The sequence below is a fragment of the Meles meles genome, chromosome 2 (assembly GCF_922984935.1).
Source record: "Meles meles chromosome 2, mMelMel3.1 paternal haplotype, whole genome shotgun sequence".
NCBI lineage: Eukaryota > Metazoa > Chordata > Mammalia > Carnivora > Mustelidae > Meles > Meles meles.
In genome coordinates, this window is record NC_060067.1 from 60375717 (window position 1) to 60395721 (window position 20005).

The following is a 20005-nucleotide window of genomic DNA, read 5'->3' on the forward strand; positions in this document are numbered from 1 at the left end:
CATACCTCAGGTTTTATTTTTGAAACAAAAACGTAGGATTCATGCTTATTTTACTTTGACTGTTACCTCTCCTGTCTACAGTTTTTAATTTAAAAAATTACAAGTTTTTCCATCTAGTTTTAGGCACTTTGTCTCCTGAAGACACATGCTATAAAGTTTCAAACACATTGTGGTCACTTCTGGTGCTTATTGAACTTTCAAAAAACACAAAAGTTTTCAGCCAGAACTGGTCATTGGATGCTGCTTTTCAATTGCACCCTCTATTATGTGTGGCAAACCGCTCCGGAGTGGTTTTTGGAATGGCCCAAAGAACTCCTGTGACTGCTTTATTATTCCAGGAGGAGGTAAGCCAGGGCCCTTTAAAGTCAATCACTGAAACAATGCGATGGAGCATAATAATTTGTGTGTCATTTAAAAATAGAAAAGTTTTCTGGCCATAGCCCATGTTAGTGATTGCTGTACTGTTGGACCTCCTGGAGAAGAGTTGCAAGATTCAAAGGCAATGGAAGTGCAAACCTACTGAGCACCATGTTAGACATCTGTTCGCCGTCTCCCTAGCATCCATGCCACCACTCCTCCCAGCAGCTTTTCCTAATTGCCTGGTGGAGCACCCCCCACCCCCAAACTGTTTCCAGCCACTCAGTGCTCTAGGAGTGGATCCTCACTGACTTGAACCCATGAGGATAGTCATTTCTCTTGGCTTCAGGGACTGGCTCAGAAATGAGGGGGTAACTCCATGAAAGCTAATGAAATTGGAGGGGACATTTGCTAAGGTTTCTAAAAAAGAAAAGAAAAAAAAAGAAAAAAAAAAAACCAACCTTCCAGCCCCTAAAGTTTCCAGATACTCTTTGCCCACTGGCCTTGAGTGAGAAAGGCTATGGCTCTGAGCAACGTTGGCTGCCATCTTGAGGACACCCAAGGGAGGGGCTGCCTAAGGTCCAGAGCTGATGCCAAGGGGACAGAGGTGAGAAGTGAGAGAATCCCAGTCCCTGAAACTTAGCCCCAGAGCAAGCCATGTCATAGATTTTTTTAACAGCGTGACTCAATTTCCTTTATCATCTTAGCTAGTGTTTATTTTTTTCTTACACAAGCAACTATTATGTATTGGGGCCTTGGCTTGGCACCAGATTGGTAAACATGATCTATGTTTTACCCTTAAGATCTTAGTGTAGGCACATGTATAACTCATCAAAATGTAATCAGCCTGTTAAATGCTTCAATAAAACCGTTAATAGGACACAGGAAGATGTGGCTTAGCCATAAGTGTGGTCAAATACGGATTTCAGACAACAGGAATCAGAGTCGCCCATGTGACATAATTACCTTCAAAAGCGAATGTACTCTTAGGCTACACTAATGTAAAGAGAGTCCATTCTTTCAGGTGATTTGTATGTGCAGATCACCTGGAGAACCTTGATTCAGTAGATCCCTGGTGGGGTTTGAGGTTCTGCATTTATGACAAGCTCCGAAGTGATATTTAATGCTGTTGGCTTTTGGATGCACTTTGAATTGCAAGGGATTAGACCATGCTTGCAGTATTTTTCCCTTTACACAGGTACTCCTCTTTAAGAGGATGACAGAGCATGTTCTGATAACAGTGAGGGGATCCAATGTCCAATGAAACAGTTGAAGGAAGTATGCTTAATATGGAAAAGCAGGCCTCAGAGACTCGGATGGTAGTCTTTAAATAGGTGAAAGACCGTGCTTTAGAAAAAGGCTAATCTACTGTAGAACCTATAGGACCCCAGAAATGTAGAGAGAAGCTGTAGAGGAAGAGATTGCTTTATGCGGTGTTGTGTCACATCTCAGGTCTGCAAACTCATGTGGCATCAGGGACTAGGTACACAAATAAATGAATAAAAATCAATTAAGAGCATAAGGAAGTAGGGAATGGGTGTTAAGCTGGAGTGCTCTGCCTAAAGCCATTCCAATCCGGTTTTTAAGTTCTATGGGCCCATTAAAACCACTGTGTATATAGAGCCATTTCTAGCCCATATAGAATCGTTCTGCCAACGTGAAAAACAAAATGTTCCTTTCTCAAGTACTTTGCTTCCCTCTTTCAGAAAATTGCCACACTATTTTGTTCGAAAAAAGCATTTTGCCATCCTGGAAAATGGGTGATGAATCTACCCTCCCTGGGAGGGTACCCTGGGAGGGTAGATTGGCGTTGGCCTTGTGACTTAGCGTTTGGATATAAAACTGATGAAATTAGAAGAGAAAATTATTTGTTCAACTTGTACTTGGAAAGCAAAATCCTAGTGTTCATCCTGGGCTCTAGGGCCATATCGTGCCCGGGGCTCCAGTCTCTGCCCTCACGTTATCAGGGCATCGTGGCATCCTAAGTGTCAGAAGGGAAGGAGATACCCTCCAATTTCGCTGGTAGACCAAGCGAGGGGCGCTGAGAGTAGGTAAGCCCTGGCCGGAGCAGCCTGAAGGAGTGGTCAGGAGGGATCTGGTCAGGGAGAGGAGGCAGGGATTGACAGCCTGGCCTGAGACACCTTCCCTCCCAGCACCTTCAGCCTGGAGGAAGTGAACCTTTTTGTGGAGGAGGGCCTTTGGTCTGAGCTCAGAACCGCATACATTCCATTCTGTCTGGTCCTTCATCGCTTGTGTTTTCCACGCTGGAGAGCTGGGAACGAGAGGAAAGGCAGACTATTTGTTTTAAAGTCCTGCTTCCAAGTTGTATTGAATGTCCCTGGGCCTCCCACGCTGTAGATTGAAGTGAGACTTGGGGCTGGAGGCTGGGCTGGAGAGGCAGATCTCCCTGGCACTGTACAGAGGCCGGCTCGCTGGGCCACTCTTGCCTAAGCCTCGTGCCCAGGCCTCCTCAGTCCTTAATGAACCCGAATCCACAGGGGGCATATGGATGGGATTCCTAGCCACCGTGTCAACCAAGTTGCTTCTCCTTTCCCACTATTGCTGCCCTCATCCCTGATGCCTGAAGTGCTCCAGTGGTCTGCTTCCTTCCAAGACCTCCACAATCTGCTGCACACACAGCTGTGAGAATGAACTGATCCTGAGTTTGAATTAAGTTATCCTTGTTCAAACTCCTCAGTGGCTCCCTGTGGCCTTTTGCATGAAAGGAAAATTACTTCCTCAGCCCAACATTCAGAATCCTCTAAGAGCTTCCCCGTTCTTTCTTCTGAGACATCTGTTCATCTTCAACTCTGGTGACTGCTTCGTTCTAGCCAGTGGTTCCTCACCTCTTGTCTCTACTGGGATTTTCTCTATGGAAAGAGGGACCCTGAAGAGGCAAGTTAGAAAACCTGTTCCTGCTGGCTCAAAACCAGTTGGTTTTATGACGAGTCTAATCACTTAATGTCTCCGGGCTCAGTGTCCCGAGACCCACTTGTGAAGAGCAGTTATATCTGCTCTTCACCATGGCTTCTTATGGGTGCAGTGCAAGGACATCCTGAGCTCTTTGTAAACATCTTCTCAGCCGGTGCACTGGTAATCAGCCTTCAAGATGGCCCTATGACACTCACCTCCTGCTCTCCACATCCTGTGTCATCCCTTCTCACACTGAATCACCCTGTGTCGTGGATGGAGTGTGGTGTGTGATCTCCAGGGTGAGCTCGGAGGAGGCGTTATGACTTCCACCTTGGTCCCTTAAGTTGCTTCTTCTGAGGGGAGCCAGACACCAGGCCATGAGAACACTCAAGCAGCAATGTGGAGAGGGCCATGGAAAGAACACATCCGACCAGCAGTCAGCATCCACTTGCTAGCTTATTTATGCAGCCAGCTTGGAAGTGAATCCTCCAGCTTTTCCTCTGACTGCAGTTTCACTAGAGGCCCTGTGCTAGATGCGCCCAACAGAGGTGCCCCAAAGTCCACAGAAACGATGAGAGCCAATAAATCATTAATGTTTGATGTCAAGAAATCTTGGGACAATTTGTTTCACAGCACTAGGTGGCTAAGGCGGTAGGTATTTGTGTTCTCTCTGACAGATGGGTAAATTGAGGCTTAGGGCAGTTTAATAACTTGTCAGAGGTTGTACAGTTGGGGAGTGATAGAACAGGGGTCCAAACCCAGGTCTGCTGGGCTCAGAAACCTGACTACGTCTTCTTCTTCTCCTCCTCCTCCTCCTCCCCCGTCCCCTCCTCCTTCACTTCTTCCCCTTTCTTCTCCCCCACCCAACGTGGGGGTCAAGACCGCAAGATCAAGGGTCACATGCTCCTCCAGCTGAGCCAGGCGCCCAGAAGCCTGACTTCTTAGCTACTGTGTGATGCTCCCTCCTAATCAGCAACCCTGAGGCGGGTGCACAGTAGGTGCTTATTAAGCAGTTTCAAATGAGCAAACAAATCACTTTGATGACTGAAGATATAAATGAATTACATGTATATACATACTAAAAATAATGAATATTTGCAATCTCCATTAAATTGGAGTTTCTTCAAAAATGTTAATCTCCAAATGAACAGACCCCTGTCATTTTTCTGTTTATAGAGATATTCTAAAATACTTGTGCTCTTGGAATGTAAATTGGTGCAGCCACTGTGCAAAACAGTACATCCTCAAAAAATTAAAAATAGAACTACCATCCAGTAGTTCCACTTCTGGGCATTTTTCTGAAGAAAACAAAAACACTAATTTGAAAAGATACCTGTTCCCTTATGTTCACTGCATCGTGATTTACAATAGCTAAGACATGTGTCCCTTGATAGATAAATGGAAAAAGACATGGTATGTAAGTCCAGTGGGACATGAGCCGTAAAAAAGAATGGAGATCTTACCACTTGTGACAGACCTAGAGGGTACTCTGCTAAATGAAACAAGTCACAGAAAGACAAATGACATATGGTTTCACTTCTGCGTGGAATCTTTTTTTCCTTTTTAAAAAAATTTTATTTATTTGTTTGACACAGAGAGAGAGCACAAGCAGGGGGAGTGGGAAAGGGAGAAGCAGGCTCCAAGCTGACCGGGGAGCCCAACGTGGGGCTCAATCCCAGGACCCCAGGATCATGACCTGAGCTGAAGGCAGATGCTCAACCGACTGAAGCAACCAGACACCCCCAAAACAGACTCTTAGATACAAAGCTAATGGTTGCCAGAGGGGCAGAGGGTTGAGGGGGATGGGAGAAACAGGGGAAGGGAATTAGTAAGTACAAACTTCCTGTTATAAAATAAAGAAGTCATGAGGATGGAATGTACAGCATAGGAAACATAGTCAATAATATTGTAATAACTGTGTGGTGACAGGTGGTAACTAGACTTGTCATGGTGAGCACTTCATGATGTATAAAAATATCTAATCACTATCTTGTACATCTGAAACAACGATAATATTGTATGCCAATTACAGTTTTTTTTAAAGCCTAATAACCCTCCTATTCTTCAGCAATAATCACTAGATGACTTTTCAAATCAGTGGGGAAAGGGTATATCATTCAACAAGTATTATTAAGATAAGCAGCCAACAATGAGGAATATGCATAAACCTGGATCCCTGCCTCCCACCGCAAGTCCACTCAAGATGTAAATATATAAGATAAAACTTTGTTATTTTAAAACACTGTAAAGTAATACAGAGGAAAGTAAATTAAAATCACCCCTGCCCTGCTCATTATTGTTGACATTTTGATGAAAAATCACCTTCCAGATCTCTCCATGCATCAGTCCACAAGTCTGTACTAATAATGAGTTGTATTATATTAAATAACTCGTTTTGAAATTAGCATTTATCACTAATGTTATAGCGATATTATAGGTATTTTTCTATCTATGAGCATGAACATGCATCATCATTTTTAATGGCTTCCTGGTATTTGAGTGTATAATGCAATAATTTATTAAATCATTCCTCCATCTACAGTCATGTCTTGTTTTCCCAAGTTTTCATTGTTACTGGAAACTATGCCCTGTTGAACATCCTATGTATAACTTTCTATATTTATTTATCCATGGAATAAATTTCTAGAAGTAGAATTCTGGTTCAAAGTGTATCTTGAAAATTATTTTATATTTTCATAAATTTTACCAAACTGTGGTTCAGAAATATTGTACAACTTAATCTGCTAATGGCAGGTGAAAATGTCCTGTTCCCTGTGACTTTGGCGACATTAGAGGACAGTGAATTGCTCATGGAAATTCAGCAGGTTTGCTACCTGCCACGTGCCCTACACAGCACCAATGTGGACTGACTTCATCAACAACCCTGAGCAAAGGCAGATATGGTCTCTGTGCGACAGTGAAGATTCGTGTTTATGGGAACATTTTCTTGCTGCCTCTCTTTTGGTCTTAACATGTTTTTAGATGTCAGATTGTGCCTTTTATAACCAGTAAATATCCTTGGAAAGCTTCCATTCAAAATCGTTTATTAAAACTTGAGTTGTATAAAATCCCAGGACACAAGTGGCTTATTAAAACGAAAGTAACTAGCCTTCCATATAAGGAGACTTTGTTTTCCTTATTTTTCTCTGCCTTCCTCTGAAGTCTTAGTCCTTCCCACCTGCAACCTGCTGCCATCGGGCCGAAGTTACTAAGTTCTCTTGTACCCCTGGCTTGTACATGGAGTGAATCCTCTACCTTGTTATCTGACAGCAGCCTCACCAGACCCCACAGGCAGGGAGCTAGAGCTCACGGAGCACCACCGTCCCGTCCCAAGGCTGTGACTCTCCCAACCATACACTCTCTGTGGACTTGACTGTGGACTGACAGGCAAACCTTGGCTGAGCCACTAGCCCAGCTGTATGACCTTGGGCACATTCCTCCACCTCCGTCAGGCTCTGCGTCTTTCCCCACAGAGAGTTTGTTACGTGCTATCGGTGGTTCCTAAACCTGGCAGGTCATCAAAATGACCCAAGAATCTTAACAAGACGCTGATTCTGGGACTCAACCCTAGATGCAGGGCCCTGGGTGCTGTTTGGAAACCACCCGACAAGCTCACCTCTCAGCATATCTCCCACTCCCTTAGGTGATCAGGAACAGATGGCCACTTTTGAAGCCTCACTTTGCAAGTCCATAAAATGGAATGATCACCATGGTGACTATCCTAGGAACTTCTTGGGTTGACGTGAGACTCTAATCATGGGAGGAAGGACTTCGAAAACTAACAATTCCAAACAAACATGGGCTATTGGTCTTTTCTGTTTGCTTTTCTTGTGACTTGGGAGTCCAGTTTTTGCTCACTGAGCCTAGTAGAACCCCCTCCCCGCCCCCAGTTATGGGTAGACAGTCTCCTGCTGATGCCCCTCTTCTGCTTCTTCCACCAGCAACACTCCCCATTTGTTTCTAATTTGGGGGTGAGAGATTATCTCCTCCTGGCTTCCCAAAGACCCTTGGCTTTTGAGCCAGCTTACCCATTTCCTCTCACCCCATCCCACTCCCCATTCTGTCCCTTATCCCAATCTTCTGACACTTTCTCAGATTTGTCTTCCAAGCTGGCAGGCGCCCCATGAACAGACTGGCTAGCCACCCTGTGTTTGGGTCAGGGCAGAGGGAAGATGCTATAGCAGCTGACAGCTGAGTGAACCAAGAGGTGTGCTCCATCTCCCAACTCCCTCCCCAACCGCGGACAGAGGGGACTTCGTCTGGGTTGTCCTTGGAGGCCCAGCCCTGAAGACAGTGGAAGACAGGGGATGAGTTAGTTGGCTACTCTGCACCAGGTCCATGCCAGGCACTTTGTGCCTATTTTTCAGAATAGGCAAGCTTTCTAGCACCTACTTGCCAGGCAGTATGTACCGAGGCCGTCTGGTTGAACCCTTGTCCCAGGCCTGCAGTGGCAGCTTTGAGTCTCATCTCACAGATCAGAAAGCAGAGACTCAGAGGAATGTTGGGTTTCAGTCCCAAATTGCATGGTCAGCAAGAGGCAGAACTGGGATTTGAACCCTGCCCTTCGTGACTCCAGAGTCTGTCCTGCCCCACGGGAATGGCGGTTATTCACGCTCCATACTTAGCCTTTATATTTCCAGGAAAACGCTTGAGCCTAGAATGGGATTTCTTTTAAGTTTTTGGAGCCAAAATTATTTTAATTTTATGGCTAGGAAAAATGTAAACTTACATTTTCAGCAGACCAGAGATGATAAAGTATGCATTTGTCAAATAAAATTCTTTGCTGTGATAAAGTAAATCATTCCTTGGCCTTGTAAAAAATTAGGCCTCACTTGAACGGTTTTCCCTGCAGCTTTTGCTAATATTTCTGTTATCTCTATTAGGGATTACAGTGATGAATGCCTTTTATTCGCATCGTTAAGCACTTCGGTGAATGTGTGAACACACAGAGCATCATAAGTCATAGGGAAATGAAACAACATGGTCTCCTGGAAAGAAGAAAAGCTGTGAGAGTCTGGCAGATTGGGGTATGCATTCTGTCTCTGCCATTCTCTAGCGATGCAAACTCGGTCAAATTCCTTAACTTCTCTGGGTCTCAGTTTCCTGATGTGTAAAACGTAGATAATACTTATCTCACCGGCTAATTTTAAGAATGGAATGAAATGCCATTACTTCTAGCATTTTGCATGGTTTCTGGCATGAAGTAAGTGCATAATAAATGTCAGGGTTATTATTGAAATGACTCTCGAGGTAAGTAGTTATTTAATGACATGCCTGGGGCTCGCTTTAGATATTCGTCTTCTGGGCAGCAAAACGGAGTCTCGCTAGGCCTTACTGTTTGGTGACCCCAGCTGCTGCTGTCCTTCTGCCCCAGTTAGAAATGTCTCAGGCAGGAGGCAGGTAAAGCTCATTAGTGGGCATATCTGTTGAGATCTTTTCGGCTGCACGTAACAGAACATTTAACTTAAAGTGTCATAGACAATTAAGAATATCAATCGCCTCTTACAACAAGTATTCTCAGGGTAAGCGGATTCCAGGTTTTGGAACTAGGTTGCCCAAAGATTGCACAAAAGTTCCCAGATGCTTCCTTCCCTTTCTTCTTTGCCATTCTTAGCTTGTTGGCTGTTAGGCTGGCTGCGTCGTGGTCCCAAAATGGCTGCGATAACTCCAAGCTTTATATCTTTATACTGCAAAGTCCAAAGTCCAAATAGGAAAGTGGGGGGGATCCATTCCATTCTCACGTCTCCTCTAAAGAAAGAAGAAAGTTTCCCCCAAAGCTCCACCTCCCAGAGAACCATCATTCCTTTTGTTGGCCAGAATTTCATCAAATGCTCATCCCAGGCTAGCGGGAAGGGAAATGGTTAGGGCCAGTGACTCTCCACTCTGGGGGAGAATGAATTGGGAAGTCTATAAAATACACAAAAATGCCTATGTTATACCCTTAGAGACTGGTTTAATTGGGTTCGGTTGGTGCCCTGGTGAGCACTCAGGGGAGCACGTGTGTGTGTACACACTATAAGACGTGGGTCTAGGGTTAAGGATCATTGGTGTGACTCTCCCATGTTTGGCCCCTGGTATGTGGCGTGTCTTAACCTTCACTGAAGCACATTGCCATGGGATACCTAGCCAAACTGAAGTTCTGGAAAGGGACGTGTGGCTATTTAGACATCCAAAAGAATCTGCCTACACAGGTGTGGTTATAGGGAGCTAGGAAAGCTCCAGAGAGAAGGAATGGAATACGAGCTGATAAGACCGCTCATCTGGGGCACTTGCACTCTGGGGGGCACCGGGCCCCTGCGGCTGTGATACACACTCTGAGCAGCCCAGGCCAGAATGACCACAGCTACATATGACTGAAAATGCAGCTTCCTGGATGAACGGAGATCCAATGTCTCTTAATCTCTGCGAGGTTGCGCTTTTAATGAGCTTCCTAGTTGATTCTTAAGCTCGTTGACGAGTCAAGAAAACCGCCTAGTGGATTTCGCTGTCAACCCCACTACCACAAACGTTCTGAAAATGACAAGCACCTCTTTTTCCCAGAAAAGTTAGTATTACCTGGATTAGGGCACATGGCATTGTGAGAAGAACACATATTCAACTCTGACAGACTTGAGTGGGGACTCCCATTCTGCCACCGGTAAATTGCATCAGTTTGGTTAACTTGATCTCTCTGAGCCTCGGTTTTACCGAAATGAGGAGGAGGAGGATGGTATTACGTCTTGGAGTGGTTTTGAGGTTAAAGAAGATACGTGCTGTGAGAACCGTTGACATAGATTAGGACTCCAGAGAGTTAGTTTTCCTATTCTAGATAAGAACATAGGTTTGCATCTGCCCTGGGGTTCTTTCAGCCTGACCCAAGTGGTTGTGACCTGAATATCGGACTGAGACATCAGCAGCTACATTCCTCTGTGTCATTTGGACAGGAGTCCTGGCACAGTGCTGGTCAGACAGGGGCCCTGGCAGTGGGAGGTTGAAGGTCTTCATTGACCATGGAAGAGTGAAGTGTGAGTTCTGGCTGGATTCTAGGCTTACCAGAGCCTGGAGCATCCACATTTCACTGCTTAATGGAAGCTCTGGGCATGGCAGTCTCCCCACTGTCAATCCGACAGCCTCTTGATCTGCCTACCATCCAGGAACGAATCAAGTATAAACCAGCAATTCATGGAAATGTGCTATCAGGTCACTGAACCATCATGTTATAGTTAACCTGTTTGAAAGAGCAATTCCCTTCCCTCTCCCTATTTGTAAACATTCCTTGATAGGCTCGGCTCTTTTTGGCATATACAACCCAGGAAAATTAATGGCATTGCACCACCTGCCCTAGAATAAGTGTCTCTTGTGCTTGTGCAAACGACCCCCATGATTCCACTCAGCCCATGCTAACCCTACACACACGGACTTACCCGAGCAGAGCTCTGTACGGCTCCTGGAAGCCAGGAATTTCCAAGGAGGAGCAGGGAGGGCCCTCCATCATTCAAAGGCCAGAGAATGGAGGATAAAGTAACTCCAGGAGACAGTTTGTAGGGGTGTGATGGTGGACTGAGAAGTCAGACAACCCTGAGCTTGGATTCTGGTTCCCAAGTTCTTTTTTTTTTTTAAAGATTTTATTTATTTATTTGACAGACAGAGATCACAAATAGGCAGAGAGGCAGGCAGAGAGAGGGGGGGAAGCAGGCTCCCCACTGAGCAGAGAGCCTGATGTGGGGCTCGATCCCAGGACCCTGAGGTCATGACCTGAGCTGAAGGCAGAGGCTTTAACCCACTGAGCCACCCAGATGCCCCACTGGTTCCCAAGTTCAATGTTGTGTGTGGCTTGGCATGGTCATCAGTCCCATCCTAAATATATTTAATTTCTGAAGCTTTAACTCCAGACACTTGGTAAAACAGCATGAACAGAAGAGAACTTTTATAAAGGATGTGGGTGATTTTGCCTGTCAGTCCATTCAGTTGAGCACATATTTTGGAGTGAAAGGTGGGAAGTGGTGGGGGATGGGGGGGTCTGTGCTGAGTCAGTTTGGTTCTGCTTGTCTCCTGTCTTGAGAATCTTGTTGTATTGAGTGTGATTCAAGTATTTAGAGCAATCATATTTGACTGAAGAACTTTCTTGTTTTTTTTGCTGACTTCAGAATTCAAGCCCTGGGAAAGAAGGTATTTCATTCCATCTATACCCCTCACCCCCCTGGTAGTGGCACTACATAGACTGTATCATGTCATTTTCCCTTCCAAAGTGGAAGTCTCCTTGAGGGAGTAATCTGATGCCTTACCAACTGCTCTGCTCTTCTAGAGTCTAGTATAGAGTCCTACACTTTTTTTTTAAATGTTTATTTTTAAAATTTCTTTTCAGTGTACCAGAATTCATTGTTTATGTACCACACCTAGTGTTCCATGCAATATGTGCCCTCCATAATACCTACCACCAGGCTCACCCAACCTCCCACTCCCTGCCCCTCTAAAACCCCCAGATTGTTTTTTTTTTTTTTTAAGATTTTATTTTCTTATTTGAGAGACATAGAGATAGCAAGAGAGTGCATGAGCAGGGCAGAGAGGGAGCAGCAGGAAGCCTGACATGGGGTTTGATCCCAGGACCCTGAGATCATGACCTGAGCCAAAGGCGGAAGGGTAACCAACTGAGCCATCCACATATCCCACAGAGCCCTACACTTAATAAATACTAAAATGAACTCTGAGTGCCTGTCTGCTCCCAGTTCGTCCTTAAGTGAAAGCATAAACTGGAACATTTAATTGTGACTCAATCTCTCTAGCCAAGTTGGTTAGCTCAGAGTGAGTTCTTGATTCACACAGACCAGTGAGTTACTTCTCTAGCATTACTGAATTTAGGAATGGAACGTGGCTTAGAAATGAAAGAGGGAAACAGAGTTTTTGATGGCATTCAGTTTTTGATGGCATTTTGATGGCATATGAAATCAATTCATATTGATTTCAATATATCGTAGAGTCCAAAGACCTGTCTGTCCTTGAGTGAGACCCAGCATCCTCATCCTTACAAGAAACTCACATGCTCACCTAAGCTAGCTCAAGGTAGGTTTTATTTACTTGTGGCCAAAGTCATCTTAAATAACGCAATGATTTAGATAGAAAATGACCTGAAGTCATTCGGATGAAAGGTTTAAGAGAGCCTCATTGGCAGAGATCCTCACAGGCAATCCTGTCTTAAGAATGAATGCTGCTGAAGGACATGGGAGTGGCCGTAGAGCTGAAGCAATGAGGTGATAGTTGCAGGGCTGGACCGTCACTGTGTCAATAAATCCTGATATAAGTAGACTCCGTAGATGGAAATCTCTCAGATGCATTGGTTATGTGTCCTCAGACATAACTAAGGAGCCGTTGGCTTTTCCTTTCCCATCATGACTCCTCCTTCAAGCAATTGCAGTTTGGGGAAATGTCACAGCCTCAGTGCTTTGGTTCATTCCAACCTACGGCATCATATTCCCATTCTATTGCTTTTGGTAAAATCATAACAAACTATTTTGGGAGGCAATGTGAGCCTGAGATTTAGAAGACCTAAATTCTAGTTTTCTATGTGATTAAGAACAATTTGCTTCATCTGTCTGGCCTTCCCCTGACTTCTGCGTAAAATGAGAATATTAGATCAGGAATGGAACATGGCAGTTCTTGCTACCTTCTCCCACACTTGCAGCTAAGTCTATCTCTACCTTCCCACCCAAGTTACCATGCTGTGTTCGGTGCACAAACTCAGGGGAGCAGGAAATATACCTTTATTTTTCTACAACAAACTTAACTTTTGTCTTAAACTCCTTTTACATCTGAATGGTGTGTTCCGTCTTTTCCAAGGGTCATGAATTTTTAGAAAGTCTGATCCATTTGGTCTTTACCACCATCTGTTTTTTTCATCAGCATCCACAGAGATGTCCCTCCTTATCCTGTCTTGTCCTCAATCTTTGGTAGATAAGTAATGTGCTCATGGTCTCAATCAGTTTGTAAATGACCACATGGAAATGCAAACCCCAGGTTGTGAAATTCTAAAGTCAATATAGATGTAAATATAGACATTTATATATAGATATTGTCGCATATAGATATTATAAGTATATGCAAATATATGATGCTCCTTTTTTTAAAAAAGTATTTTATTTATTTGTTTGAGAGAGAGAGAGAGAGAGAGAGAATGCGAGCAGGGAGAGGGGCAGAGGGGGAAGAAGAAAGTGCCACATTGAGTGTGGAGCCTGATGTGGGGCTCTGTCTCATGACCCATGAGATCATGACCTGAGCTGAAACCAAGAGTCAGATGCTCAACTGACTGAGCCACCCAGGTGCCCTGTGATGCCTTTTAAAAATTCTCCCAAGTCAGTTAGGTTTCATTACCCCCATGTCATAATTATAGAGACTGAAGCTCCATTTTTTGGTTATCTTATTCTTATCCTAGTAAGAAGAGAGCACAGAGATTTTAACCCAGTTCTGTCTCACTCCAGTCCCTGGGTTCTCCCTGTAAAGTCCCTGTCTCACCTAATTGCAGAATTAGGTGAGACCTTTGGCAAAGAATCCAATGGAACACGTGCTAACTTTAGGGCTGGCTGGCACCTCGGCCACCTGCCCCATCATGAGGACAGAAGATTTCCTGTGGTTTGTATGCAGCTGTTTGGACATAACAACTGAAAGCCTGTGTTCGTGGCAGAGGCAGGCTCCTGATACTCCAGCAGAGGGTGGGGAAGAAAAAGGTGAGTAAATTAGGAGTCATATGGGATGGTCCCATCACATGTAACTTGAAGAATAGGAGAAAGATTTCTAATGGAGGGAAATGCCATCTGGAGCTCTGATTCTTGGGTACACTGATGTAGAAGGGAGGGAATTACTGCCTAGGAAAAATTTAACTATCATGTAAGTCCCATTTTATTTTTTTTTTAAGTTTTAAAAATAAAGTCAATAAACATGTAGAAAATAAAAAACACGGTACTGAGAAGCATCTGCAAAATCTCCACACCTTAACATGATCACAATTGATATAAATAATTTAGAAATTTTTCTGAAGTTTCTTATGAAAAGAATTATAACTCTTTTTTTGTTCAGTTAGGTGATAGTTTTATTTAAAAAAACAAAAAAAAATGGATACAGATACTGGCTAATGAGCTCACAAGTGTAAGAAGTGTGTTACATGGGGAGCAAGTCTTTCACTAACCCCACAAGGGTCTCTGGCCCAATGAGTAGAGTTTGATAGCAATTCTTTTCTTTTTCTTTTCTTTGTATTCATTGTTTTTGCACCACACCCAGTGCTCCATGCAATATGTGCCCTCCCTGTTACCTACCACCTGTTTCCCCCAACCTCCCACCCCCCCCCACCCCTTCAAAATCCTCAGGTTGTTTTTCAGAGTCCATACTCTCTCATGGTTCATCTCCCCTTCCAGTTTCCCTCAACTCCCTTCTCCTCTCCATCTCCCCATGTCCTCTATGTTATTTGTTATGCTCCACAAATAAGTGAAACCATATGATAATTGACTCTCTCTGCTTGACTTATTTCACTCAGCATAATCTCTTCCAGTCCCGTCCATGTTGCTACAAAAGTTGGATATTCATCCTTTCTGATGGAGGCATAATACTCCATCGTGTATATGGACCACATCTTTCTTATCCATTCTTCCGTTGAAGGGCATCTTGGTTCTTTCCACAATTTGGCGACCGTGACCATTGCTGCTATAAACATTGATGTACAGATGGCCCTTCTTTTCACTCCATCTATATCTTTGGGGTAAATACCCAGCAGTGCAATTGCAGGGTCATGGGGAAGCTCTATTTTTAATTTCTTGAGGAATCTCCACACTATTCTCCAAAGTGGCTGCACCAACTTGCATTCCCACCAACAGTGTAAGAGGGTTCCTTTTCTCCACATCCTCTCCAACACATGTTGTTTCCTGTCTTGCTAATTTTGGCCATTCTAACTGGTGTAAGGTTGTATCTCAATGTTGTTTTAATTTGAATCTCCCTGATGGCTAGGGATGATGAGCATTTTTTCATGTGTCTGATAGCCATTTGTATGTCTTCGTTGGAGAAGTGTCTGTTCATATCTTCTGCCCATTTTTTGATATGATTATCTGTTTTGTGTGTGTTGAGTTTGAGGAGTTCTTTATAGATCCTGGATATCAACCTTTTGTCTGTACTGTCATTTGCAAATATCTTCTCCCATTCCATGGGTTGCCTCTTTGTTTTGTTGACTGTTTCCTTTGCTGTGCAGAAGCTTTTGATCTTGATGAAGTCCCAAAAGTTCATTTTCACATTTGTTTCCTTTGCCTTTGGAGACATATCTTGAAAGAAGTTGCTATGGCTGATATCGAAGAGGTTACTACCTATGTTCTCCTCTAGGATTCTGATGGATTCCTGTCTCACGTTGAGGTCTTTTATCCATTTCGAGTTTATCTTTGTGTATGGTGTAAGAGAATGGTCGAGTTTTATTCTTCTACATATAGCTGTCCAGTTTTCCCAGCACCATTTATTGAAGAGACTATCTTTTTTCCACTGTATATTTTTTCCTGTTTTGTCGAAGATTATAAGAATTGTAACTCTTGAACTGGTAATCATTCATCTTTCTTGTTTAGCATCATTTCATAACTCCTTTTTAAACATGATCATATAATCTCATAACTATTATTTTTTATGAGCATAAAATATTTCATTGGTTAGATATAATTATAAAACCATTTCCCTCTTTATGGACATAGAGGGTTTCCTCAACCTTTTAGCTATAATAAATGAAGTGGGTTCTGTTTTCTGTTCTTGCAAAGCAATCTCTGCTTCCCTGTATCTTCCACACTCTCAGATGTGTGGAAGCCACAAAACCCATTCTCTCCACTTCTGTTGCTAGTCTCCAGCCTGGGCACCTCCTGTGGCATCTTGGAGGGTGTATGACTCCTTCCCTTTCCCACATTTTCAATCCTTTAATACTTCCAGCCATGTTTATATCTCTGCTATTCTAACACCTTCCCGCCACCAATCTTGAGTCCACTTATGATCACACCTACTATCTCTCCCCTCACTTCCATGTTGTATCCCAGGGTATTCTGGCTTCTGCGACCTCTCTTCTATTGGAATTGCTCTAGTAGCAGCCCCTGGATGGCTCCTGTGGACCTTTCTCTGTGTGCATCTTTAGGGGTCTGCTTCCTTGGCCTCCATGATGTTACTGTCTTAGTCCCTCTCCAACCTCTCTGTGCCTCTATCTCCATCCCTTGTACTGCACTGTCTCACCCATTCCTGCATATTGGTGCTCCCAAGAATCTCATTGTTGACCTTCTTCTCACTTTAGAGACCCTCTTTCTCTGCCATTTCATTCATTTTCAGTTTCAACCACTCTCAGTAGTTGCTAACCTCTATTACCACCTTGAACCATTCTCCTAAATCTTATTCAGACTCCATCTTTTCAATTTACAAATACTTGTCAAGAGTTTTATGTGTGCCAGGATTTGCTCTACATTGGCTTCAAGAATGAATAATGGATGGTCTCTGAAAGTCATATGTGCATTTGTTGTTGGGCATCTTCCCTTGGGTGATGCACACACATTCTATGACTTCTCTCTTGCCCAGACCAGCTCCCATGCCTGTGATTAGTGACTGCTTATCATCCCCAGCTAGGTGCCCAAGCCAGAGACTTGGCTTATCCCAGACTAGCTCTAACCTCAATCTCTATATACTGTGACTGTCAGTGAGTGTTTCAGAATCTATGCACTGACCCCATTCCCCTCCCACTGTAGCCCCATCATTGGTTCTCATCTCCAGCTATTCTTTTGCAGTTACCTTTCTTTCATTCCTTTTTTTTTTTTAAAGAGAGAGAGTGTTCATGCATGGGGGGCAGGGGAAGAGGGAGAGAGGGAGTCTTAAGCAGGCTCTGCACTGTTGCAAGGCTTGAACTCAGGACCCTGAGATCATGACCTGAGCTGAAATAAAGAGTCAGACATTTAACTCACTGGACCCCCCAGGTGCCTCCAAGGTTACCCTTTAAAGGACTTGGGAGCCTTTAGGATGTTCCTAACCACAAATCTGGCTACATCATCCCCTGGCTGAAACTTCTGATGACTTCCTATTGCATATGGGATACACTTCAAGTACTCTCCTGGGATATCCAAGTTCCATACTCTGCTGGGGATATCCAAGGGCAACCTGGCCCTTGCTCACCCTTTTAGCTATTTTTCTGCCACTCTGCATCTTACACTCTATGCTATATAACATTGACCTCTTGTAGTTTAGCCATCTTAATTGCTTAATAGATGCATTACTTCCTCTACCTGAAATCCCTTTTACTCAGGTCTCACTTCTGCAGCTCAATTTTTTCCTTAAATCTAACCTCAGGCTTCATCATTTCAGAAAGACTTGCCTGGTCTCCTCCTCCCCATCTCATGGTCTGGGTCACTCCAGATTCTATGCACTCCTAGCAGCCTGTACATGTCTTCTTCACTATATACATCTCACTGTTTATCAGTTCACATGTCTATCTTCCTTAGGAATCCAAACAAATGTTGAACAAATTAATTTTAAAAATCTCATGTATGTACCTAGAAATTCTTTGTTAGGGGCTGATCACTCTTGTTCAGGATAATTTGTGTAGTTCCCCATTATTAAACCAGGGGAGAAGTGTTTCCACAGGATCATCCAAAATCCCTAGTTGGGTCAAGAATTGGGATTTCACCTTTGACCTCCTGTCTTCTCATTTTAGGCACTAACTTTCCAACCACAGCAAAGCTCCCAGAACTTTAAGGCTCTGGACAAACTCTCTGCCCTAGAGATTAATTTTAGAGTCATTGAAATTCTGCCAGCTCTGGGGGCAATGATTGGGAGCCAGGCTGACAACCAGCAAAGGAGGAAATTGCTCTGTGTCTATTTCAAGATGAGAGAGTAGTAACCACGGTCCCTCCCCTAGTGATGCTGTTCGAAAAAACATAAATTTAATACTTTCATGAAACTCAATCTTCTAACCATAAGAGTTTCAGGGCTCTCTTTGATGTTCAGGAAAAGTAGTTCTGTGCCAATGTCTATTGCACATATGGTGTGAAAGCCGCCTTGCACATGAGCTCAGCATCTTGAATCCCTAACTATCTGGAATGAATACTTAATATTTGTGGCAATAACTCAACAAGTATTTATTTAGTGCCTGATATATTCATAACACATCGTGTTGCTGGAGAATGAGTACAGACCTTTGGGTCGGATGAAAGCGTATTCACATCCTATCTTGGCTGGACATCATGGCAACCCCCACTTCCCTGAGATTTGGTTTCCTCATGTGTGAAATGGGTTTGGAATATTTAACTTTCAGGGCTAGAGGAAGGATTTTGTGAGGTAGAATAAGAAAAGAGCCTGCCTTGCACACAGTACCTGGTACATGAATATTCATTTAAGAGAGAAACTATGAGAACCCAGTTTCCTACAAATGTGATTTGAGTTTACAAGTTGAGGCTTTTATCTGACTACAAGTAGCATGGAAAACCGTTAGGGATGCATCAATTAGAAATGCGTTTGGTTTCAGAACACAGAAACCAGTGGTGAGCCAGTAGATGATTAACAAGTGACTCTCTGGGGACAAATAAAATGCTGATTTGTAGTTTCTACTGATTTTCATGGTGGAAATACTCCCACCATGGCTGACTTAAAGCTCCCATTGTGATGTCACCAAATGTGGAATTGGGAAGATATATAGTATCTGGTAGAGTGTGTACTATGGTGTGTAGTATGGAGTTGGGAGATTCATGCTATTCCCACACTCACACACAATATGTGTCTATAGCCTCACGAGCACAGATAATAGCAAAATTTGTAACACATTTGGGAATTGACGAGTTTTGAATATTTATTACTTTTTAACAATTTATTTGAATGTAACATTATATAACTTAATTTTTAATAATCTCTGAGTTTACCTGGCCCACTAAGTTTCTGAAAATTTAACAGTTTACTCTCAGGAGCTGGTTCAGTCAGCTCCAGCACACCACTATACCAAATCTTAACTCTAGTGACTTCAATACTCATGTTTTATTTCTCTCATGTGACAAGAAGTTCAGGGATGGGCAGCGTGCTGGTGGCTTGGTGAAGTCATCAGGGACCCAGACTCTTTCTGCTCCGCCATCTTAAGGATGCGCTCTTCATCCTCATGGGTGTTGCTGCAAGACTGCAAGAGGGCTGCTACCCATCCAGACTCCGTATCCATCCAGACTCCACAACAGGAAGGGGGTAGGAGAAAAAGGGGGACATGTGTTTATTTGGGAAGAGACACTATAGTTTCCAATTGACTGCTGTAACAAATTATCACAAGTTTAAACAAAAACAACAGTGGCTAAAACCAACACAAATTTGTATAGTTCTGGAGGTCATATAGTTATATATGTCTGGAGGACAGAAGTCCTTAATGATTCTCACCTGGCTCAGGTTGAGGGGTTGGTAGGGCTGTGTTCTTTTGTGGAGGCTCTAGGGGAGAATCCTTTCCCAGCCTTGGGGGTCACTGTGTTACTTAGCTTGTGGTCCCATTCTGTGCTCAAAACCAGCAATGGCCAGCTGGGTCTCTCTCTCTCCTCACATCACTCTGACTCTGCTCTTGTTTTCACATCTCATTCTCCTTTGAATCCCCTGCCTCCCTTTTTCATCTATGAGGACCTTGTGGTAACATTGGGCCTACTGGATAATCCAGAATAATCTCTGCATATCAAGATCCTTACCTTCATCCTATCTGCAAAGTCCCTTTTGCCGGAGAAGGTAAAATTCACAAGTTCCAAAGACTAAGATA